Genomic DNA, 25,366 nt, shown 5'->3' with positions numbered 1-25,366 from the left:
GACTTCAAGAAAGACGTGGAGAACTCCCTTAGAGAACAAGTAGAAGCCTACAGAGAGGAGTCGCAAAAATCCCTGAAAGAATTCCAGGAAAACACAATCAAACAGTTGAAGGAATTAAAAATGGAAATAGAAGCAATCAAGAAAGAACACATGGAAACAACCCTGGACATAGAAAATCAAAAGAAAAGACAAGGAGCTGTAGATACAAGCTTCACCAACAGAATACAAGAGATGGAAGAGAGAATCTCGGGAGCAGAAGATTCCATAGAAATCATTGACTCAACTGTCAAAGATAATGTAAAGCAGAAAAAGCTACTGGTCCAAAACATACAGGAAATCCAGGACTCAATGAGAAGATCAAACCTAAGGATAATAGGTATAGAAGAGAGTGAAGACTCCCAGCTCAAAGGACCAGTAAATATCTTCAACAAAATCATAGAAGAAAACTTCCCTAACCTAAAAAAAGAGATACCCATAGGCATACAAGAAGCCTACAGAACTCCAAATAGATTGGACCAGAAAAGAAACACCTCCCGTCACATAATTGTCAAAACACCAAACACACAAAATAAAGAAAGAATATTAAAAGCAGTAAGGGAAAAAGGTCAAGTAACATATAAAGGCAGACCTATCAGAATCACACCAGACTTTTCGCCAGAAACTATGAAGGCCAGAAGATCCTGGACAGATGTCATACAGACCCTAAGAGAACACAAATGCCAGCCCAGGTTACTGTATCCTGCAAAACTCTCAATTAACATAGATGGAGAAACCAAGATATTCCATGACAAAACCAAATTTACACAATATCTTTCTACAAATCCAGCACTACAAAGGATAATAAAGGGTAAAGCCCAACATAAGGAGGCAAGCTATACCCTAGAAGAAGCAAGAAACTAATCATCTTGGCAACAAAACAAAGAGAAGAAAAGCACACAAACATAACCTCACATCCAAATATGAATATAACAGGAAGCAATAATCACTATTCCTTAATATCTCTCAACATCAATGGCCTCAACTCCCCAATAAAAAGGCATAGATTAACAAACTGGATACGCAATGAGGACCCTGCATTCTGCTGCCTACAGGAAACACACCTCAGAGACAAAGACAGACACTACCTCAGAGTGAAAGGCTGGAAAACAACTTTCCAAGCAAATGGTCAGAAGAAGCAAGCTGGAGTAGCCATTCTAATATCAAATAAAATCAATTTTCAATTAAAAGTCATCAAAAAAGATAAGGAAGGACACTTCATATTCATCAAAGGAAAAATCCACCAAGATGAACTCTCAATCCTCATCTTCGATTGGTTTATATACAAGTGTGCAATTTCTAGGCTTGAAAGTAAAATGATGCTATCTGGTGCTGGATAGAGGAGCCTTATTTTTTATTATGGCAGCTTGTTATTTTTGTAACATGGTGATTTGGTTGAACACAATAAAGTACAGTAGTAACTGATCTCCCCTTCCTCCTGGATGAGTGAGGAGATGATTAAATGTTGATGTCAGCATCCTTGAGCATATTCAGATGAGCTTCTGCTTCTGTTGAAAAGGATGCTGTGTTTGATTGTGGTCCGAAGCTTTGAAGCACTACTTGGCATCTCCTTCCTTGGAGGTCTCACTGTTTAAACATAACAGATTTGATAGCTTGTTGGTAAGGTGAGGTCCAGCTTGTCTCCACTAGGTCATCTTCATGTGAATCCGGTGGTTATACGGTTTTGTTCTAGGGATATTTCATTTTTTAAATAACGGTTTTAGCTGACATTCATGGAGAGAATGAATCCTTAGAAGTGTGCCACTAGTGAAAGGAAATCCTGTCTAGAGTATGTTTCTTTACAAAGCTGTGTCACACCATCCTTTGGGCCCTCTGCTGGAAAAGTAGAATCAAGTCTCAAATAATGCCTTTTAAATTGTATCCTCTAGTATTATAGATGTAGGACAGTACTGTATCATACCTCTGTGGATGTAAAATAGCTTGTACCTGCTTTATGATACGTAGTAGTGACCGTGCTTTATCAGAGCTGTTTTTAATGATGTTGCTCAGAATGTTTTCTTTCCAGATGATGATTGAGAAGCTAATTTAAAAAAAATGGTGCCAGGTACCACAAGAGTAACAGAACTGTGCTGTTTTCTCGGGTTTTGTTTTTTTTACTTTTTTTTTTTTAATGGAGTGTGCTGGATGTCTCTACAGTTTTGTTCAGATGACTGCAGAACCTGGAAAAGCTGTTGCTGCTGTTGATGCATAACACACTGCTATTATTGGTCTTTTTATATAAATATAAATATATATATGCAGATATATAATTTGAATTTTTTGAAACTTTAGCTGTGCTGTCAACTTTGGAAAAAAGTATCCCCGTTTACTGTGTTGAGTTAGCACTGTACAGAAATTAACAGCCATATTGGTCTAGAAATGTTGAACTTAAGTTTTTTCCATTTGTACAGGGGTAACACACTGTATTAAATATGTAAGGTCTTATCTATGTGGGTTTGATTACAAAAACTAATAAAGTATTCTCTAAAAAAAAAAGGAAAACATCAATCTTCAGTATAATTGGGTGTCATTATTCAGTCATTAAAATAGTGTATTGTCTTTTACATTTGGAAATTGTTCCTTCATGTTTTAAATACTAGTCTACCTTATATTTTTGAAGCAAAGCATTGATGTGACTTCCTTAATCTCGGACACTTCTTATTTATGGTGTATTAAATAATTTGATTTCACAAGTCATTTTCAATATAATACTTATTTTTAAGAGTACACAGCAGCTTTTATATTACCCACTTTACCAATGATACATGATAGAAATGTGGTGCTTCTCCCTAACAACATACCAGTCCCTTATCTGAACAAGCAATGAGACAATGGCCATTAGTCATTAGCAGGTAGCCATTGTCTTCTTTCCAATTAACATTTTCCTGTAAACTTAACTGAACTTCCTAGCACTGTGAATTGCCTCTACCTTTAATATTTCATAAATACCTTTCTTTCATTAATTCTAAAAGAGTGGATAAACTGTGTCTTCAAAACATAGAATTCAACAAGTTTGAAAGCTGTGTACACTTGTAACAGCACTATCAAAACTGTAATATATAACTTATTCATCACCCCCCAGGATAATCAATGTGTGCTTTTTCTGCCTACCTCTTCTTATTTCTTTACATAATATAGTAGTTTCTTTAATCTTGTTATAAGTTCATTTTTACTTTAAATGAGTGCAGTCATTCAGAGTATGTTGTTTTTCCTCTGATACTTTTGTTTCTGGTACTAAATTTAGAATAAATTTTATTCTACCCAGGTTTTGGAGGAAAAAATTCCTTTTTATTGCTAATGTAAATTTCACTGTATATATGTTCCTAATTGTCTTAATATCATTTTTTATGTCGCTATCGACTTGTCCATGTTTAGGCTATAGAGATATTTGTAGAGTTATGCATTGGCTTACATATATTTTCAGTCTTCTTAGATATAAACATGGAAGTTGGATGGATGAGTCAGATAATTTTAAGAAATTTGAATTGTTCTTTTTGAAGAATCATAAAGATTTTACTTATACTATACTTTCTTTAGCACTTATTTTGATGATTTAAAATTTCCCAGTCTACAACTTTGGATTATATTAAAAACTTATAATGATTTAAAGTTTTGCTAGCTTTTCTTACATCTTTGATCTTTCACCTGCATTCATTTTGATCCCTTGTCTCACTATTGAATCACAGTAGATACACATTTTGGGTATAAAGCATTTGCTGTGCATGAAGATTTGCAATTATTGTTTCTTGTTTTAAGATTTGCCTTAATGCTTTAATAATGACTTGAATAAAGCCAAGTTGGATTACTAAAAAAAAAAAAGACTATTGTTTGGACTTAGAATTGGACTAGGTACCTGCGAGGAGATGGGTAACAGCATATCCCTATTTTATATTTGTAACAAATTGCTCTAATCCCATTTTTGTAGCCAATTCCTGTAGAAATCTAGTTTAGGAAAGTATCCCCCACTCCACTGTTGCACAATATAGGAGACCAAGGCAAGAGGAGCTGTAAAAGTTTCAGACCTGCCTAAACTCTGGGAGTTTTCTGGATTTTATTTTTAGTTTCTGTTTTCTTTCTGGTCTTATGCCCTGAGGGTCCCAGTGTTCTGGTCACTAGTGAGTCTGCAGATCTAGTACATTGTCTGTGCAGGTTATTTTTGTACACATATGTGACCTTTGGGGTTTTTGGTTCCAATGTTGCATCTGGGGTCTAGAATTGGCAATGGCCTATAGGAATTCAGAGGTTTCCCAAAATTTTGTGCTGCAATATGGAGGTGAGGGGATGAGGTGTAGTTTACAACTGTTGGGTTGGTTTTTAGGGGGGATGGCAGGCATAGGGCAGGATCTTACTTGGGCTCCCCAGTGCCTCTGTGGCTTCCAGGAAAGTAGGCAGAATTGTGGGCCAGAAAATAGAGTCCAGGAGATAGGGGTTTCATTATTGGCTAAGTAGCAAGTTTTATAACATTTATTTTTCATGAGTCTGACCATTTGAGGGAAAGGCTCTTTAAGCTCTAGCTGTTTGTAAAGTGTCATGGATCACTCTGTCCAGATCTGAAAAGCAGGGGATTTTATTTTTCATTTTTAGCCTTTGGTGAACTGTCCCTCAGGCAGTTCATGATCCTGTTCCTGCTCCTGGCATTTCTCCTGCTTCAGCTCCCAATGGTGACAATACAGACTTTTGTCACCACAACTGGCTTCCCCTGTCCTCCCTTCAATGTTTATTTATTTTAATTTGCTAAGGAGCCAAGAATATCATTGAACTTATAATTCTCCTTTTGCTGTCTTCCAAGTGCTGGAACCATATCTGTATAACCAAGGGTTTCACATCCACTGGTGCCCTTACTAGGCTATTCATTGCGACCTATGTGGTTGGAGCCGAGGTCAGTCCATGTATAGTCTTTGGGTAGTGCCTTAGTCCCTGGAAGCTCTGGTTGGTTGGCATTGTTGTTCATATGGGGTCTCAGGCACCTTCAGCTCTTTCACTCCTTTCTCTGATTCCTTTAATGGGGGTTCCATTCTCAGTTCAGTGGTTTGCTGCTGGCATTCACCGTGTATTTGCCATATTCTGTCTGTGTCTCTCAGGAGAGATATACATCCAATTCCTGTCAGCCTGCACTTCTTTGCTTCATCCATCCTATCTAGTTTGGTGGCTGTATATATATGGGCCACAAGGGGGCAGGCTCTGAATGGGCGTTCCTTCAGTCTTTGTTCTAAACTTTGCTTCCTTATCCCCTCCTAAGGGTATTCTTGTTCCACCTTTAAAGAAGGAGTGAAGCATTCACATTTTGGTCATCCTTCTTGAGTTTCATGTAGTCTGTGCATCTTGTGTAATTTGAGCATTTGAGCTAATATCCACTTACCAATCAGTGCATATCATGTGTGTTTTTCTGTGATTGGGTAACCTCACTCAGGATATTTTCTAGGTCTATCCATTTGCCTATGAATTTCATGAAGTTATTGATTTTGATAGCTGCATAATACCCAACTGTGTAGATCTACCACATTTTCTGTATTCATTTCTCTGTTGAAGGGCATCTGGGATCTTTCCAGCTTCAGGCTATTATAAAATAAGGCTGCTGTGAACATTGTGGAGAATGTGGCTTGGTTGTATGTTGGAATATCTTTTGGGTATATCCCCAAAAGAGGTATATCTGGATCCTCTGGTAGTGCAATGTCCTCTTCTGAGGAACCTCCAGACTGATTTCCAGAATGGTTGTACCAGTCTGCAATCCCACCAACAAGGGAGGAGTGTTCCTCTTTCTACACATCCTCGCCAGCATCTGTTGTCACCTGAGTTTTTGATCTTAGCCATTCTGACTGGTATGATGAGGAATCTCAGGGGTGTTTTGATTTGCATTTCCCTGATGACTAAAGATGTTGAACAATTCTTTAGGTGCTTCTCAGCCATTCGATATTCCTCAGCTGTGAATTCTTTGTTTAGCTCTGAACCCCATTTTTAATAGGGTTATTTGTCTCCCTGCAGTCTAACTTTGTGAGTTCTTTGTATATTTTGGATATAAGCCCTCTATCCGTTGTAGGATTGGTAAAGATCATTTCCCAATCTGTTGGTTGCCATTTTGTCCTAACAACAGTGTCCTTTGCCTTACAGAAACTTTATAGCTTTATGAGATCCTATTTGTCGATTCTTGATCTTAGAGCATAAGCCATTGGTGTTTTGTTCAGGAAATTTTCTCCAGTGCCCATGTGTTCAAGTTGCTTCCCCACTTTTTTTCCATTAGTTTGAGTGTATGTGCTTTGATGTGGAGGTCCTTGATCCACTTGGACTTAAGCTTTGTACAGGGTGATAAGGATGGATCGATCTGCATTCTTCCACAGGCTGACCCCCAGTTGAACCAGCACCATTTGCTGAAAATACTATCTTTTTTCTATTGGATGGTTTTGGCTCCTTTGTCAAAAATCAAGTGACCATAGGTATGTGGGTTCATTTCTGGGTCTTCAATTCTATTCCACTGGTCTATCTGTCTGTCTCTGTACCAATACCATGCAGTTTTTATCACTATTGCTCTGTAATACTGCTTGAGTTCAGGGATAGTGATTCCCCCAGAAGTCCTTTTATTGTTGAGGATAATTTTAGCTATCCTGGATTTTTTGTTATTCCAGATGAATCTGTAAATTGTTCTGTCTAACTCTCTGAAGAATTGGATTGGTATTTTTGATGTGGATTGCATTGAATCTGTAGATCGCTTTTGGTAAAAATGGCCATTTTTACTATATTAATCCTGCCAATCCATGAGCATGGGAGATCTTTCCATCTTCTGAGGTCTTCTTCAATTTCTTTCTGCAGAGGCTTGAAGTTCTTATCATACAGATCTTTCACTTGCTTGGTTAAAGTCACACTGAGGTATTTTATCTTATTTGGGACTATTATGAAGGGTGTCATTTACCTAATTTCTTTCTCGGCTTGTTTCTCTTTTGTGTAGAGGAAGGCTACTGATTTATTTGAGTTAATTTTATACCCAGCCACTTTGCTGAAGGTGTTTATCAAGATTAGTAGTCCTCTGGTGGAACTTTTGGGGTCATGTAAATATACTATTATATCATCTGCAAATAATGATATTTTGACTTCTTCTTTTCCAATCTGTATCCCTTTGATCTCCTTTTGTTGTCTGATTGCTCTGGCTAGAACTTCAAGAACTATATTGAATAAGTAGGGAGAGAGTGGGCAGCCTTGTCTAGTCCCTGATTTCTTCGAGTTTCTCTCCACTTAGTTTGTTGTTAGCGACTGGTTTGCTGTATATGGCTTTTACTATGTTTAGGTATGGGCCTTGAATTCCTGTTCTTTCCAGTACTTTTATCATGAAGGGGTGTTGAATTTTGTCAAATGCTTTCCCAGCATCTATTGAAATGATCATGTGGTTTTTATCTTTCAGTTTGTTTATACAGTGGATTATGTTGATGGTTTTCCATATATTAAACCATCCCTGCATACCTGGGATGAAGCCTACTTGATCATGATGGATGATTGTTTTGATGTTTTCTTGTATTTGGTTTGCAAGAATTTTATTGAGTGTTTTTGTGTCAATATTCAGAAGGGAAATAGGTCTGAAGTTCTCTGTCTTTGTTGGGTCTTTGTGTGGTTCAGGTATAAGAGTAATTGTGGCTTCATAGAAGGAATTTGGTAGGGCTCCATCTGTTTCAATTTTGTGGAATATTTGGACAGTATTGGTTTGAGGTCTTTTATGAAGGTCTCATAGAATTCTGCACTGAACCCATGTGGACCTGGGCTCTTTTTACTTGGGAGACTTTTAATGACTGTTTCTATTTCTTTAGGAGTTATGGGGTTGTTTAACTGGTTTATCTGTTCCTGATTTAACTTTGGTATCTGGTATCTGTCTAGGAAATTGTCCATTTCCTGCAGATTTTCAAGTTTTGTTGAATATAGGCTTTTGTAGTAGGATCTGAAGATTTTTTTGAATTTCCTCTGATTCTGTAGTTATGTCTCCCTTTTCATGTCTGATTTTGTTAATTTGGACACACTCTCTGTGTCCTCTGGTTGGCCTGGCTAAAGGTTTATCTATCATGTTGATTTTCTCAAAGAACCAGCTTTTGGTTCTGTTGATTCTCTGTATAGTCATTTTTGTTTCTACTTGGTTGATTTCAGCTCTGAATTTGATTATTTCCTGCTTTTCTATTCCTCTTGGGTATATTTGCTTCTTTTTATTCTAGAGCTTTTAGGTGTGATGTCAAGCTGTTTATATATGATCTCTCCTGTTTCTTTCTCCAAGCACTCAGAGCTATGAGTTTTCATTTTTGCACAGCTTTCATTGTTTCCCATAAGTTTCAGTATGTTGTACCTTCATTTTCCCTAAACTCTAAGAAGTCTTTAATTTCTTCCTCATTTTTTCCTTCACCAGGTTATCATAGAGTAGAGCATTGTTCCACTTCCATGTATATGTAGGCATCTTTCCTAATTTTTACTGAAGGCTAGCTTTAGCCCGTGGTGGTCTAATTGGATGCATGTGATTATTTCTTTCTTTCTGTAACTGTTGAGGCCTGTTTTGGAGAAAGTCCCATGCAGTTGTGAGAAGAAGGTATATCCTTTTGTTTTAGTATAGAATGTTCTATAAATATCTGTTAAGTCCATTTGGTTCATAACTTCTGTTAGTCTGTCTATGTCTCTGTTTAATTTCTGTTTCCCTGATCTGTCCATTGATGAGAGTGGGGTGTTGAAATCTCCTACTATTATTGTGTCACTTGTAATGTGTGTGTTGAGCTTTAGTAAGGATTCTTTTATGTATGTATGTAGGTCCCCTTTTATTTGGAGCATAGATGTTTAGGATTGAGAGTTCATCTTGGTGGATTTTTCCTTTGATGATTGTGAATTGTCCTTCCTTATCTTTTTTGATGACTTTTGATTGAAAATCGATTTTATTTGATATTAGAATTGCTATTCCAGCTTGCTTCTTCAGACCATTTGCTTGGAAAGTTGTTTTCTAGCCTTTTACTCTGAGGTATGGTCTGTCCTTTTCTCTGAGGCGTGTTTCCTGTAGGCAGCAAAATGCTGTGTCCTCATTACATATCCAGTTTGTTAATCTGTGTCTTTTTATTGGAGAATTGAGTCCATTCATATTGAGAGATATTAAGAAATAGTTATTGTTGCTTCCTGTTATCTTCGGATTTGGAGGTGAGATTATGTTTGTGTGCTTGTCTTCTCTGTTTTGTTGCAAAAGGATTAGTTTCTTTTTCTAGGATTTATCTTGCCTCCTTGTGATGTGCTTTACCATTTATTATCCCTTGTAGGGCTGGATTTGTAGAAAGATATTGTGTAAATTTGGTTTTGCATTGGAATATCTTGGTTTCTCCATCTATGGTAATTGAGAGTTTTGTAGGATACAGTAACCTGTGTTGGCATTTGTGTTCTTTTAGTGTCTGCATGACATCTGTCCAGGATCTTCTGGCTTTCATAGTCTCTGGTGAGAAGTCTGGTGTGATTCTGATAGGTCTGCCTTTATATGTTACTTGACCTTTTTCTCTTACTGAATTTAATATTCTTTCTCTTTTTTTTGTGCATTTGGTGTTTTGACTATTATGTGATGGGAGGATTTTCTTTTCTGGTCCAATCTATTTGGAGTTCTGTAGGCTTCTTGTATTTTTCTGGGCATTTCTTTCTTTAGGTTAGGGAAGTTTTCTTCTATGATTTTGTTGAAGATATTTACTGGTCCTTTGATTTGTGAGTCTTCACTCTCCTCTATACCCCTTATCATTAGGTTTGATCTCCTTGTGTCCTGGATTTCCAGTATGTTTTAGATCAGTAGCCTTTTCTGTTTTACACTATCTTTGGCAGTTTTGTCGATGATTTCTATGGAATCTTTTGCTCCTGAGATTCTCTCTTCTATCTCTTGTATTCTGTTGGTGATGCTCACATCTGTGACTCCTGATTTCTTCCCTAGGTTTTCTGTCTCCTGGTTTGTCTCCCTTTGACTTTTCTTTATTGTTTCTATTTCCATTTTTAACTCCTGGATGTTTTTGTTCATTTCCTTCTCCTGTTTTGTTGTTTTTTGTTTGTTTGTTTGTTTTTTACCAGTTGTTCTTTAAAGGATTTTTGTGTTTCCTCTTTAAGGTTTTCTAGTTGTTTACTTGTGTTGTCATGTATTTCTTAAGGGAGTTATTTATGACTTTCTTAAAATCCTCCATTATCATGAAAAAATGAGACTTTGAATCTAGATCTTGCTTTTCTGATGTGTTTGGATATTCAGTGTTTGCTTTGGTGGGGGAATTGGGCTCTGATGATGCGATGTAGTCTTGGTTTCTGTTGCTTGGGTTCCTGCGCTTGTCTGTTACCATCAGGTTGTGTCTGGTGTTACCTTGTTTTGCTATTTCTGACAGTGGCTTGACTGTCCTATTGGTCTTTGTTTGAGGAGTGCTGTAGACCTGTTTTCCTGTTTTCTTTCAGCCAGTTATGGGGACAGAGTGTTCTCTTCTCAGGCGCGTAGTCATTCCTGTCCACTGACTTTCAGCTGACGTTATGACCAGAAACCAAAAGAGCCTGACCCTGGGTCCCTGTGGGCAGGTCGCCCAGATGGCACTAGGCATTTTCCTCCAGAGTCAGAAATGTGGAAAGAGTGCAGTCTCCTCTGTTTTCCCAGGAGTTTCTTCCCCTCTAAAGGTCTAGCTTTCCCTCCTACAGGATTTGGGTGCAGGGATCAGTTCAGATCCAGGGGCAGTCTGGACTGCAGGGCTCCTGCAGCTTGACTGTTCCTATCTTCCTGTATCCACTGCCCAGTTTCCTCTCGGGCTAGGGTTGTGGGCAAAAGTGGGCAGAAGTGGCAGTCTCTCTTGTCCTGCAGTCTCTGGATTACTCATACTTCTGGTTGATCAGCTCTCTCTCTCATGGGGTTTGGGAGCAGGGACCTGTGGGCCGGGATCAGTGAGGTTCAGGCACCAACTAAAAACTGGAAGTGTCCGGTCCAGAGGAATTTTGCCTTTGTGTGTCCTGAGTCCACCAGGCAGGTCACTTGGAGCAGAAAAGTTGTTCTTACCTCTGGTCTGAGGCCTGAAGTCGCTGCTTGGGGCTGGCTTTCAGCTCTCTGTGAGGGCAGCAACCAGAGGGGGCCTGCCCCTACTGTTCCTGGGTCCCTGTGCACAGGGGACCCAGATGGAGCTAGGCCTTTTCCTCTAGAGTCAGAAATGTGGGCAGAGAGTAGTCTCCTTTGGTTTCCCAGGCGTGCCTGCCCCTCTGAAGGTGTAGCTCTCCCTCCCATGGGATTTTGGTGCAGGGAGCTCTTTGACCGGTTCAGTTCAGATCCAGGTGCAATCTGGATTGCAGGGCCCCTGCAGCTTCACTGCGCCTATCTTCCTTTGTCCAGAGGCCCTATACAGTTTCTTCTCAGGCCAGGAATGTGTGCAATGGTGGGCAGAAATGGCAGTCTCTCCTGTTCTGCAGTCTCAGAATTCCCCACACTTTTTGGCGATCAGCTCTCTCCCACGGGGTTTGTGAGAAGGGAGCTGTGGGTTGGGACCAAACGTCATTTCTTAATTATACTTTTGGCCTTGTTTTGTTGTAACACTTTTTAAAATCTTGTGGAAACTGAACACAGATACTTGCTTCACAAATATTTTATTTTATCATGTGGGCTAGCCACATTCACTAGCTCCAGCTTCCTTTAGTGTGGGTTGAGATCGCAAGGGAGTTTATTGAACTGAATGTGGTGCTTGAGAAAAATGTAATAACAGGATTCTGAATGCACAATAAACAAATATTAATTCACAATGAAAGATGATAGGATACGGTTTATTTAAATATGGGTATTTTTCCTCCTTGGACCAAGCTCCTAGAATAACAACTCTGAGACTTAAAGTATATTTACAAACACCTGGCCATAAGCTTTGGCTTGTTCTCTGACTACTTCATCAATTAATATTCCAGTTGTTCTAATATAATTTCTGCCATGTGCTTTGTTACCTCTGCTCAGGTTCCATGTGTCTCCTTCCTAGGGTTTCTGGGGGTCAATGCTCCTATAGGCTCTATCCCAGCATACTTTCTTCCTACCATGTCCCACAAATTATTCTACTTTTTGCTACAGGCCATAGGTGTATTGACAATGGAATCATCCATACAAAACACAAGATATTCTCTCAGCAACTTTCCTTTTTAGTCCAATAAAAGAGTCATTTTTTACAATAATAAATTATATAAACAAAATAGCAATTATGAAACAATTATGTAAACTATTAGGTAGCTTTATATTCACAATGTTTAGTTCATGTGTATTTGGTAACTTTGTCATATCTAGGTGCCTTTAAAGTTCTGAACCTGGAGCATTTCTGTAATATCTTGCATTATCAATTAAAATATCTTCTTGTACTTAAAAATATGTTCTCAATTCTTAAATAAGTTAAGCTTTATTGTGAGACTATAACCATCTAGTCCTCAACCCCATTAGAGACTTGAGAAGGAAATAATTTTTACCTTAGAATGCAGGAAGTGCAGAACAAGCAGCTTTCAAAACTATAGAAATGATAGGGAAGCCTGAGTGCCAGAGCAGTTCCCCTAAAATCCTCTAGAACTTTGGAGCATCAGTATTTGGCCTTCTGGCCCAGAATACCTGACAGACTTATTTGTGAAGCAGAAATTGTGAAGGACTGCTAACCTTGGCTTGGCAATGCTCAGCCATCAACTTCTCTGTGTCCATTTTTGGCAACACTCTACATTGAAGAATGGTCAGATTTTGGCAAGTTGAAAGTTTGCTACATCTGAAGCAAACTTCATAAGGAGATTCTTTGATTCTAATCTTTTTTGTTGAGAAATGGGGGTGCTGTCGGGAACTGACATGTCTTGATGTCAAAGAAAAAGCACCATTTAATAATCAAATATCTTAAAATACCATATTCTTTATGTCTCTGAGGTTTTTGAATACTATCTACCATCTATCTATCTGTCTGTCTGTCTATCTATCATCTATCTATCTATCATTTATCTAGCTATCCATTTATGTATCTTTCTATCTATCGTATCTGCATCCAAGTTCTTCAGGGTGTCTCCTCCTGTCATATCTGATTTTTATCTATATGGAAGGAATATAGCTTTTCTTCTCCTGGAGAAAGAAATGCAAAATCTCCTCCCAAATGCAACATTTTTCTTGCCTTCCATGCTGAGGTTAGGATATGCTTAATCTAGTTCAGTATTTTTCTATAATCCAATGTATTTTTGTAGTTATAATATCTGTCTCAACTACATTTAAAAAATGTGAAGGCAATGAAGGATTATGTAAATTATCTTTGGGAGACTAAATATCCCCCTTTTGTTCTATGAGCACTTTCTTAGAACTTCTGTTAAATCTCTCCACAATTTCTTTCTTTCTTTTTTTTTTTTTTTTATTAACTTGAGTATTTCTTATATACATTTCGAGTGTTATTCCCTTTCCCGGTTTCTGGGCAAACGTCCCCCTCCCCCCTCCCCTTCCTTATGGGTGTTCCCCTCCCAACCCTCCCCCCATTGCCGCCCTCCCCCCATAGACTAGTTCACTGGGGGTTCAGTCTTAGCAGGACCCAGGGCTTCCCCTTCCACTGGTGCTCTTACTAGGATATTCATTGCTACCTATGGGGTCAGAGTCCAGGGTCAGTCCATGTATAGTCTTTAGGTAGTGGCTTAGTCCCTGGAAGCTCTGGTTGCTTGGCATTGTTGTACTTTTGGGGTCTCGAGCCCCTTCAAGCTCTTCCAGTTCTTTCTCTGATTCCTTCTATAGGGGACCTATTCTCAGTTCAGTGGTTTGCTGCTGGCATTCGCCTCTGTATTTGCTGTATTCTGGCTGTGTCTCTCAGGAGCGATCTACATCCGGCTCCTGTCGGTCTGCACTTCTTTGCTTCATCCATCTTGTCTAATTGGGTGGCTGTATATGTATGGGCCACATGTGGGGCAGGCTCTGAATGGGTGTTCCTTCAGTCTCTGTTTTAATCTTTGCCTCTCCCTTCCCTGCCAAGGGTATTCTTTTTCCTCATTTAAAGAAGGAGTGAAGCATTCACATTTTGATCATCCGTCTTGAGTTTCGTTTGTTCTAGGGATCTAGGGTAATTCAAGCATTTGGGCTAATAGCCACTTATCAATGAGTGCATACCATGTATGTCTTTCTGTGATTGGGTTAGCTCACTCAGGATGATATTTTCCAGTTCCAACCATTTGCCTACGAATTTCATAAACTCGTTGTTTTTGATAGCTGAGTAATATTCCATTGTGTAGATGTACCACATTTTCTGTATCCATTCCTCTGTTGAAGGGCATCTGGGTTCTTTCCATTTTCTGGCTATTATAAATAAGGCTGCGATGAACATAGTGGAGCACGTGTCTCTTTTATATGTTGAGGCATCTTTTGGGTATATGCCCAAGAGAGGTATAGCTGGATCCTCAGGCAGTTCAATGTCCAATTTTCTGAGGAACCTCCAGACTGATTTCCAGAATGGTTTTACCAGTCTGCAATCCCACCAACAATGGAGGAGTGTTCCTCTTTCTCCACATCCTCGCCAGCATCTGCTGTCACCTGAGTTTTTGATCTTAGCCAATCGCACTGGTGTGAGGTGAAATCTCAGGGTTGTTTTGATTTGCATTTCCCTTATGACTAAAGATGTTGAACATTTCTTTAGGTGTTTCTCAGCCATTCGGCATTCCTCAGCTGTGAATTCTTTGTTTAGCTCTGAACCCCATTTTTTAATAGGGTTATTTGTTTCCCTGCGGTCTGACTTCTTGAGTTCTTTGTATATTTTGGATATAAGGCCTCTATCTGTTGTAGGATTGGTAAAGATCTTTTCCCAATCTGTTGGTTGCCGTTTTGTCCTAACCACAGTGTCCTTTGCCTTACAGAAGCTTTGCAGTTTTATGAGATCCCATTTGTCGATTCTTGATCTTAGAGCATAAGCCATTGGTGTTTTGTTCAGGAAATTTTTTCCAGTGCCCATGTGTTCCAGATGCTTCCCTAGTTTTTCTTCTATTAGTTTGAGTGTGTCTGGTTTGATATGGAGGTCCTTGATCCACTTGGACTTAAGCTTTGTACAGGGTGATAAGCATGGATCGATCTGCATTCTTCTACATGTTGCCCTCCAGTTGAACCAGCACCATTTGCTGAAAATGCTATCTTTTTTCCATTGGATGGTTTTGGCTCCTTTGTCAAAAATCAAGTGACCATAGGTGTGTGGGTTTATTTCTGGGTCTTCAATTCTATTCCATTGGTCTATCTGTCTGTCTCTGTACCAATACCATGCAGTTTTTATCACTATTGCTCTGTAATACTGCTTGAGTTCAGGGATAGTGATTCCCCCTGAAGTCCTTTTATTGTTGAGGATAGCTTTAGCTATCCTGGGTTTTTTGTTATTCCAGATGAATTTGCAAATTGTTCTGTCTAACTCTTTGAAGAATTGGATTGGTATTTTGATGGGGATTGCATTGAATCTGTAGATTGCTTTTGGTAAAATGGCCATTTTTACTATATTAATCCTGCCAATCCATGAGCATGGGAGATCTTTCCATCTTCTGAGGTCTTCTTCAATTTCTTTCCTCAGTGTCTTGAAGTTCTTATTGTACAGATCTTTTACTTGCTTGGTTAAAGTCACACCGAGGTACTTTATATTATTTGGGTCTATTATGAAGGGTGTCGTTTCCCTAATTTCTTTCTCGGCTTGTTTCTCTTTTGTATAGAGGAAGGCAACTGATTTATTTGAGTTAATTTTATACCCAGCCACTTTGCTGAAGTTGTTTATCAGCTTTAGTAGTTCTCTGGTGGAACTTTTGGGATCACTTAAATATACTATCATGTCATCTGCAAATAGTGATATTTTGACCTCTTCTTTTCCGATCTGTATCCCTTTGATCTCCTTTTGTTGTCTGATTGCTCTGGCTAGAACTTCAAGAACTATATTGAATAAGTAGGGAGAGAGTGGGCAGCCTTGTCTAGTCCCTGATTTTAGTGGGATTGCTTCAAGTTTCTCTCCATTTAGTTTAATGTTAGCAACTGGTTTGCTGTATATGGCTTTTACTATGTTTAGGTATGGGCCTTGAATTCCTATTCTTTCCAGGACTTTTATCATGAAGGGGTGTTGAATTTTGTCAAATGCTTTCTCAGCATCTAATGAAATGATCATGTGGTTCTGTTCTTTCAGTTTGTTTATATAATGGATCACGTTGATGGTTTTCCGTATATTAAACCATCCCTGCATGCCTGGGATGAAGCCTACTTGATCATGGTGGATGATTGTTTTGATGTGCTCTTGAATTCGGTTTGCCAGAATTTTATTGAGTATTTTTGCGTCGATATTCATAAGGGAAATTGGTCTGAAGTTCTCTTTCTTTGTTGTGTCTTTGTGTGGTTTAGGTATAAGAGTAATTGTGGCTTCGTAGAAGGAATTCGGTAGGGCTCCATCTGTTTCAATTTTGTGGAATAGTTTGGATAATATTGGTATGAGGTCTTCTATGAAGGTTTGATAGAATTCTGCACTAAACCCGTCTGGACCTGGGCTCTTTTTGGTTGGGAGACCTTTAATGACTGCTTCTATTTCCTTAGGAGTTATGGGGTTGTTTAACTGGTTTATCTGTTCCTGATTTAACTTCGATACCTGGTATCTGTCTAGGAAATTGTCCATTTCCTGAAGATTTTCAAATTTTGTTGAATATAGTTTTTTATAGTAAGATCTGATGATTTTTTGAATTTCCTCCGAATCTGTAGTTATGTCTCCCTTTTCATTTCTGATTTTGTTAATTTGGACACACTCTCTGTGTCCTCTCGTTAGTCTGGCTAAGGGTTTATCTTTCTTGTTGATTTTCTCAAAGAACCAACTTTTGGTTCTGTTGATTCTTTCTATGGTCCTTTTTGTTTCTACTTGGTTGATTTCAGCTCTGAGTTTGATTATTTCCTGCCTTCTACTCCTCCTGGGTGTATTTGCTTCTTTTTGTTCTAGAGCTTTTAGGTGTGCTGTCAAGCTGCTGACATATGCTCTTTCCTGTTTCTTTCTGCAGGCACTCAGCGCTATGAGTTTTCCTCTTAGCACAGCTTTCATTGTGTCCCATAAGTTTGAGTATGTTGTATCTTCATTTTCATTAAATTCTAAAAAGTTTTTAATTTCTTTCTTTATTTCTTCCTTGACCAGGTTATCATTGAGTAGAGCATTGTTCAATTTCCACGTATATGTGGGCATTCTTCCCTTATTGTTATTGAAGACCAGTTTTAGGCCGTGGTGGTCCGATAGCACGCATGGAATTATTTCTATCTTTCTGTACCTGTTGAGGCCCGTTTTTTGACCAATTATATGGTCAATTTTGGAGAAAGTACCATGATCTCCACAATTTCTTAATCTGTAGGATTGTAAGCTATATCTGTAACAAATTTCATGCTACGATGTCTAAAAATATTGTTGTAATCTGATGGATTGACATGTATAAGCATCATCAGTTTCAATCTTCAAGGGTATCTCTATGACAAACATCATCTTTGATAAATGTACAAACTCAGAATGTTTGTACATTTTTTTTAGGATTCAAGGCAAAATTTCACTGGAACTTGAATATCTATCAATATATGTACCTATCTTAATTCTCTAATCTCTATAAAATGAAACATGTAATCTATTGTGTGACATTGTTCTAAGGTATTATCAAGAAGGAGAATCTTGGTTCTTAATTCAATATATTGCATATCTATGGGTTGCCACTCTAACTATGGATAACTCTCTGTACTTCTCTCATCTGAAACTATTCTTTCTGATCTTATTATAGGTTCCAGATTGAACTACTCCAAAGGTTCTTTATTCTGATTTGAAGTATCCACTAATTCCTGTTTTATGGCCTCCAGTCTTCTTCAAGTCTACCTTTTTCTGATCTCTATTGAAGGGGATATATAGAATCACACTTATTGTTGAACATATTACTGTTTTTATGTTGACAGTGAAAACGAAATCACACTGAGTCCAGATGCATTGAACCATTGTTATTTTCAAATATACATATATTTCTTCCTATGAATTTGTTGTATTCCCAAATTCTTTTCTCTTTTGCCGATTTCAAGCCCAATACCTCACCAGTTCAGACACACAGGGGTTTTCTGTTCATCTCATGCTGACTTTAGCTCCACCTCGGGCATTCAGATACCTCAGAGCCTCAATAGATCTCTCTAACACACTGAGTTTCTACACAACTTCAGGATTTCACCCTTGTGGACTTGAACTGGAATGCTGTTTTCCCATGGGATGCCTAGCTCTTTCCTGTGTGCTTTGTAATCATACTGTTCATGTGAGAAGTTGCAGTTATCATGCTGTCAGATTCTGGTGCAAGAGATACCACCACACAACCTGCACTCACTACTCTCTGCAAGCTTTGATGCACGGCTGCAGCATCTGTTAAAGGAGATGAACCTCTGATATACATTTGGCTGTAGTTTCCAGCTCATAACATATAAACATACAAACATGGTTTTCCTACCATCACCATGGCCCCAGAATAATGACTCTGGGACTCAAAATATATTTAATATATTTACAAACACCCTGGCCATAAGCATTGGCTTGTGTAGGACTAATTCATACACTACTATCCTATTTATTCTAATCTAAATTCTGCCATGTGGCAGGTTATCTCTGCATCCTATTTTTGGGGTTCCACAGTGGTTAATTCCTCCTGAGTTTGGCTCTATTCCAGAATCTTTTCAGCCTACAGGTCCCAACTTCTATTCTACCCTTTCATATTGGCCATAGTTTTTTTAATCGATAAGTGATGAGACTATACAACACACAAGATATTTTCTCTCCATGTTTTCCCGGCAATATGTGCATCTCCCACTCCCCTGGAGTCTTGGTTCAGAACACCAAACACATGTATTTTGCATTGTTCATGGTGTCCCATCAATAATGCCAACAAATGCTGCCTCAGACACTCTGCTTAGACTCCAGGCTTCTGTATGTTATGATCTCCAGATCTTTTATTGTGAATAAGATATTTATGATGTTATATAGATATAGTGTTTTAATTACAATAATTATGGACTTTAATATTTTCTGTGTACATACCAAATTAATGTCTCTTTCTATTATATGTGTTTCAATGTTGGATTTTCAATATTATTGTTTTGCAGTGCTGGTAAGACAGTTCAGTGGTTTAACAGCACTAGAGTACCTAGGTTCAATTCATAGCACACACATGGCAGCTAATAACTGATTGTAACTAATTCCAGAGGATCTGAGATCCTCCTCTGGCCTCTGTGGTTACTGCATACATGAGGTGCTCAGACATGCATTTAGGAAAAACACCCATATATACAAATACACATAAAAAATAAATCCTGTAAAAGTAATGTTTTGGTTCATGAACTTCCAACATCATTATTCTTGCCAACAGACTTTATAAGCATGAATAAAATTTAAAAGCTTGGGGTTGGGGATTTAGCTCAGTGGTAGAGCGCTTGCCTAGGAAGCGCAAGGCCCTGGGTTCGGTCCCCAGCTCCGAAAAATAGAACCAAAAAAAAAATTTAAAAGCTTATTGAAAGAACAATATGTGGAAATTACTTTTCACCACTAGAGATTAAGAAGTACATAATGAAGGTAAGATTATAGCTTGTTACCTGAAGGGCTTGCTGAGGGCTTTGGTGGACAGAGGTATTCAAACACTTTGCCTTGAAAAAAAGATCCCCATTGCTTTGATTTTGTTATGTTTTGGTGTGCAAGATTTTCTTTATATGCAAGGCTGGACTAGAACTTGACATTTCTGCCCCAGACTCCTGAGTGTTGGGACTGCAAGCATGTGACATTATGTTCATAAACTCTAATGGAGATATGAGGGTCTCCCATTGTATAATTTCCTTTGTGTTGTTGTGATAAAAACACCATGATGAAAGTCAACTTATATAGAGTTCATATGGTATAATAGTTCCAAAGTGATGAGTTTGTCATGGCAGAAATGCATGGCAGCAGGAGAAGGAAGGTTAACAAGCACAGCTTCTACTGCAAACGTGTTGCAAGCACATCAAACTGAAGGTAAATCAAGTCAACATTTAAAGCATGCCTCTGTGAAATATTTCTTGCAGTAAGATTGCCCTTCCCAATAACATCTCTTAACTGAACTCACAATTGATTAGCACATGTTTTAATACCTGAGTTTTTTGGGGGCATTCTTATTCCACCCACCACACAATTTATGTCAGTTATCCTTTGAGAGAAAATCTTATCACCAAATATCCCATCCTTTACTTTCTCACTGCTTCTTGTTTGGAAGATTGAGAAGAACCACTGGGATGCCTGTTCCCAAGTGTGTCAGATTCTAAGAGTCATGAGTTGAGGCAAGGTTTCATTCTCAGATGGATTCCAGGTTCTGTAAGTATCCTCCTACTATGTGGTAACAAGGAATCAATGTTTTTTTCTATTTAAATATATTGAGTGTAATTACTTGGAAATCCTCCCATATCAATGAAAAGAAATTGTACTCAAGCCATGCCTGTGAGAATCTGTGTGGAACTTAATTAATTTCTTGTATTCTAGTATTTGTGTATATACCTGTGTGAACATATTTGTCTTTGTAGGTACACATGTGAGCTTGAATGCTGCAGGGAGACAAATAACCCTATCAAAAATGGGGTTCAGAGCTAAACAAAGAATTCAAGCTGAGAAATATCGAATGGCTGAGAAGCACCTAAAGAAATGTTCAACAACTTTAGTCATTAGGGAAATGAAAATCAAAACAACACTGAGGTTCCCCCTCACACCAGTGAGAATGGCTAAGATAAAAAACTCAGGTGACATCAGTTGCTGGCGAGGATGTAGAGAAAGAGGAACACCCCTCCATTGTTGGTGGGATTTCAGACTGGTACGAGCATTCTGGAAATCAGTCTGAAGTTCCTCAGAAAATTGGACATTGCACTACCTGAGGGCCCAGCTGTACCTCTCTTGGGCATATACCCAAAAGATCCCCCAATGTACATCCAAGCCACATGCTCCACTCTGTTCATAGCAGCCTTATTTATAATAGCCAGTACCTGGAAAGAACCCAGATGCCCTTCAACAGAGGAATGGATACAGAAAATGTGGTACATTTACACAATGGAGTACTATTCAGCTATCAAAAACAATGACTTTATGAAATTCATAGACAAATGGGTGGAACTGGAAAATATCATCCTGAGTGAGGTAACCCAATCACAGGAAAACACACATGGTATGTACTCATTGATAAGTGGCTATTCGCCCAAATGCTTGAATTACTCAAGATGCACAGACCACATGAAACTCAAGAAGGATGACCAAAATACAGATGCTTCACTCCTCCTTTAATAGGGGAACGAAAATATCCATAGGAAGGGATAGGGAGGCAAAGGTTAGAACAGAGACAGAAGGAACACCCATTCAGAGCCTGCCCCACATGTGGTCCATACATATATAGCCACCAAAACTAGATGGATGAAGCTAAGAAGTGCAGCCTGACAGGAACCAGATATAGATCTCTCTTGAGAGGCACAGCCAGAATATGTCAAATACAGAGGCAAATGCCAGCAGCAAACCACTGAACTGAGAACGGGACGCCTGTTGGAGGAATTAGAGAAAGGACTGAAGGAGCTGAATCAGCTTGCGACCCCAAAAGAACAACAATGCCGACCAACCAGATCTTCCAGGGACCAAACACTACCCAAAGAGTATACATGGACTCACCCTGGTCTCCAACTGTATAAGTAGCAGTGAATAGCCTCATAGGGGTACCAGTGGAAGGGGAAACCCTTGGTAGTCCCTGAGCTAGACACCCCCCCAATGTAGGGGATTGTTGGGGGACAGTAATGGGGGGTGGATGGGGAGGGGAACACCCATATAGAAGGGGAGTTGGAGGGGTTAGGGGCCTGTGGACTGGAAACCAGGAAAGGGAATAACATTTGTAATGTAAATAAGAAATATCCAATTTAATAAAAATGGAAAAAAGTCTGATGATTTATGTCGTCCTTTACATTTCTGATTTTGTAAATTTGGACACTGTCTCTGTGCTCTCTAGTTAGTTTGGTCAAGTTTATCTATCATGTTGACATTCTGAAAGAATGAGCTGTTGGTTTTGTTTATTCTTTATATTGTTCTATTTGTTTCTAATTTGCTTGAATTCAGAGCTGAGTTTGGCTATTTCCTATAGTCTACTCCACTCTGGTGTGTTTGCTTCTTTTTGTATCAGAGTTTTTAGGGTTAAGCCACTAGTATAGGATTTCTCCAATTTCTTTGTGAAGTCACTGAAGGCTGTGTATTTTCCTCTTAACACTGCTTTCATTGCATCCCATAAGTGTGGGTATGCTGTGTCTTCATTTTCATTGAACTCTAGAAAAATCTTTGTTTTTTTCTTCCCTGACCAAGTTATCGTTGATTAGAGAGTTGTTCAGTTTCCATGAGTACTCAGGCTCTTTCTGCTGTTTTTGTTGTTATTGAAGTGCAGCCTTTGTCCATGGTGATCTAATAGAATCCATGGGATTATTTCAGTCTTCTTGTATCTGTTGAGGCCTGTTTTATGTCCCATTATATGGTCAGTTTTGGAGAAGGTTTCAGGAAGTGTTGAGAAGGTAGATTTCTTGTGTTTTATGGTGAAATGGTCTTTAGATATCTGTTAAAACCATTTGGTTAATAACTTCTGTTAGGTTCTCTGTGTCTATGTTAATTCCTGTCCCAATAACCTGTTCATTGGTAAGAGTAGGGTATTGAAGTACCCTACGATTATTATATGAGGTTTCAAGCTTTAGTAAAGTTACTTTTAAGAATGCAGGTGCCCTTGTATTTGGGGCATAGATGTTCAGAATTGAGACTCCACTTTGTGTTTTTCCTTTGATGAGTATGAAGTGTGCTCCCCCATCTCCTTTGATTACTTTTGATTGAAAGTGTATTTTAATGGATATTAGAATGGCAAGTCCACCTTGTTTCTTGGGACAGTTTGCCTGGAAAACTTTATTCCCAGCAGTTTACTCTTAGGTAGTGTATGTCTTTGTTTCTGAGTTGTGGTTCTTGTGGATCCTGTTTGTATACCCAGTCTGTTAATTGTGTATTTTTGATGGGGAACTGAGTCCATTGATATTGAGAGGTATTAAAGACCAATGATTATTAGTTCCAGTTGTTTTTGTTGTGGGACCTGGTAGTGTGTGTGTGTGTGTGTGTGTGTGTGATTCTCTGCTCTTGAGTTTGTTGTGAGATGATTAATTTCTTCTGTCTTCTCTGTGGCTACCCTCCTTGGGTCTAGTTACCCTTGTGTTAGAGTTTTCCTCCTAGTATCCTCTGTAGGCCTGGATTAGTAGAAACATATTTTTAAATTTGGCTTTGTCATGGAACGTCTTGTTTTCTCCATTTATGATAATTGAGGGTTTTGCTGGGTATAGTACCATGGGTTGGAATCTGCGGTTTCTTCAGATCCCCATGACATGTGTCCAAGATCTTCTGGCTGTTAGTCTCTCATGAGAAGGCTGGTGTAAATCTGATAGGTCTGCCTTTATATATTACTTGGCCTTTTACCTTTACAGATTCTAATATTCTTTTTATCCCCTGTAATTCAGTGCTTTAATTATTATATGGGTGGACTATTTTCTTTTCTGGTCCAATCTTTTAGTGTCCTGTAGGATTCTCTTGTGTTTATGGCTATCACTTTCTTTAGGTTAGGGAAGTTTTCTTTTATGATATTGTTGAAGATGTTTTCTGGCCCTTTGAACTGGGATTCCTCCTCTTCTATTCCTGTTATTCTTAGGTTTGGTCTTTTCATTGTGTCCCAAATTTCCTGGATGTTTTGGGTTAGGATTTTTTAACTGTGTTCATTGGGTTAGGAATTTTTACCCTGTGTATTTTCTTTGACAGATGTGTCAGGTATTGTGGTACATACCTATAGTGGAAGCACTCAGAAGAAGGAAGGAAGCAATTGAAAAGTTCAGAGCCTTCCTAGTTTACAAGGTGTGGTTTTGCAATGAGTTCTGTTTGTTGTTAATAGTAACAACATCCAATTTATTCTTGTTTGTTTGAACTAACTGCACTGTAGGAGCTTGATCACATGTAGGTGGGAGTCATGTGAGCAGGAAACACAGTAAGATGCAGGAAATAGTTGAGCATATATGCTTGCTTACCCATGATTGGAATTGATGGAAATGAGATGAATTATGTTTTTGCCTTTTAAAACATATGCAAATCATGACTCCAAGCCATTATCTGGGTACAGAGAAGTTGACCTGGCAAGTATTTAATGAACGATTGTTTCAACTTTAGCATTAAATTTTGGCTATGTTCTTATCCTTCTGTGGGATTAACAGAAGGAAAGATGTTTTTGCTGTCTTATAACCACACCATAAAATTCCCCAAGATTCCCTCAGTTGTTCTGCACAGACTTCTCTTTTCCTGAATCTGCATCATTTGTATCATCATCCTGTTTCTAAAGATACTCCAGGTTCATGGAGAGGAAGGACACATGAACCTTCATCTCGATTTTATGAGAACTAAAGCATTATAGCCACAGATAGCCATGGTGGTTATTTGCAAGGGAAGAGCCTTCAGTTTGGAAGCTGAGAGAGTCAGTGGCTCTTTCAGATTTGCAGATATTGGGGAAGTTCCTTGCCATATGATCCGGATGTTATAAGTCCTGAAAGCACACTCTGAAGCGGGGACATATCTATGTAGAGGTTTTTGCCACCATAAATTCACATTCAGCTGAAAGTTAGCTTTGTGTCTAGCAGTGTGAAGAGGGAAATTATCCTGAGCTGCTAAGAATAGGATAAATATCTTCAATGAGAAGTCAGTTGTTTAAATTCAGTTATAATGTGTAAAGTATGCATATAACAAGTAGAGGAAAAATAGGAAGAAGGAAAGAATTAATAACCAACCAGGGTTTGAGAGACTGAGGCTTACTGATGAGTTGAAAACTCCCTTGGAAATATGGGACCAAACCACCATGCCCAGCCTTGCTGTTGTTGTTTGTTGTTACAATTGTTTATGGATCTAGGTGCCTTTGTTGTGGATGTTTTCATTGTATTTATAAACATTTGTTTATGTTTATGTGTAAAGGTATTTTGCCTGAATATATGTAAAAGTGCACTGCATGTATGCCTGGTACCAGCACAAGGCTGAAGATGGTATTGGATCCCCTAGAACTGGAGATTGGGAGATTGATCCCAGGGCTTCACATGTGCTAGAAAAGCACTCTACCACAAATCTATGCCATCAGGCCTTATTGTTTTCTTCATCTGTTTTATTTTGATACAGTGTTTCTATGTGTAGCCCTACTATTTCAGAACTCACTGTGTAGACCAGTTTACCTAGAACTCAAATATCTACCTACTTCTTCCTCCAGTGACTTGTGATTTAAGCTGTACACCACAACACTGAGGTAAGACTAGATTTTTTTCATAAAGGCTTTG

At 38.6% G+C, this 25,366-nt stretch overlaps 1 long non-coding RNA gene across 1 annotated transcript; it reads left to right on the top strand.

The window, feature by feature from the left end:
* Positions 1–4,627: 4,627 nt before the first annotated feature.
* LOC148006027 (uncharacterized) lies at positions 4,628–21,253 on the top strand. The gene is made up of 2 exons (XR_015620478.1): positions 4,628–4,915; positions 20,543–21,253. It is a non-coding gene; the product is annotated as an uncharacterized LOC148006027 (long non-coding RNA).
* Positions 21,254–25,366: the final 4,113 nt, after the last annotated feature.

Source organism: Rattus norvegicus, chromosome 5 (genome assembly GCF_021556685.1).
Source record: "Rattus norvegicus strain SHRSP/BbbUtx chromosome 5, alternate assembly SHRSP_T2T, whole genome shotgun sequence".
NCBI lineage: Eukaryota > Metazoa > Chordata > Mammalia > Rodentia > Muridae > Rattus > Rattus norvegicus.
Note: the sequence above shows the minus strand (reverse complement) of the source record. Positions and strands in the feature narration are given on the sequence as shown.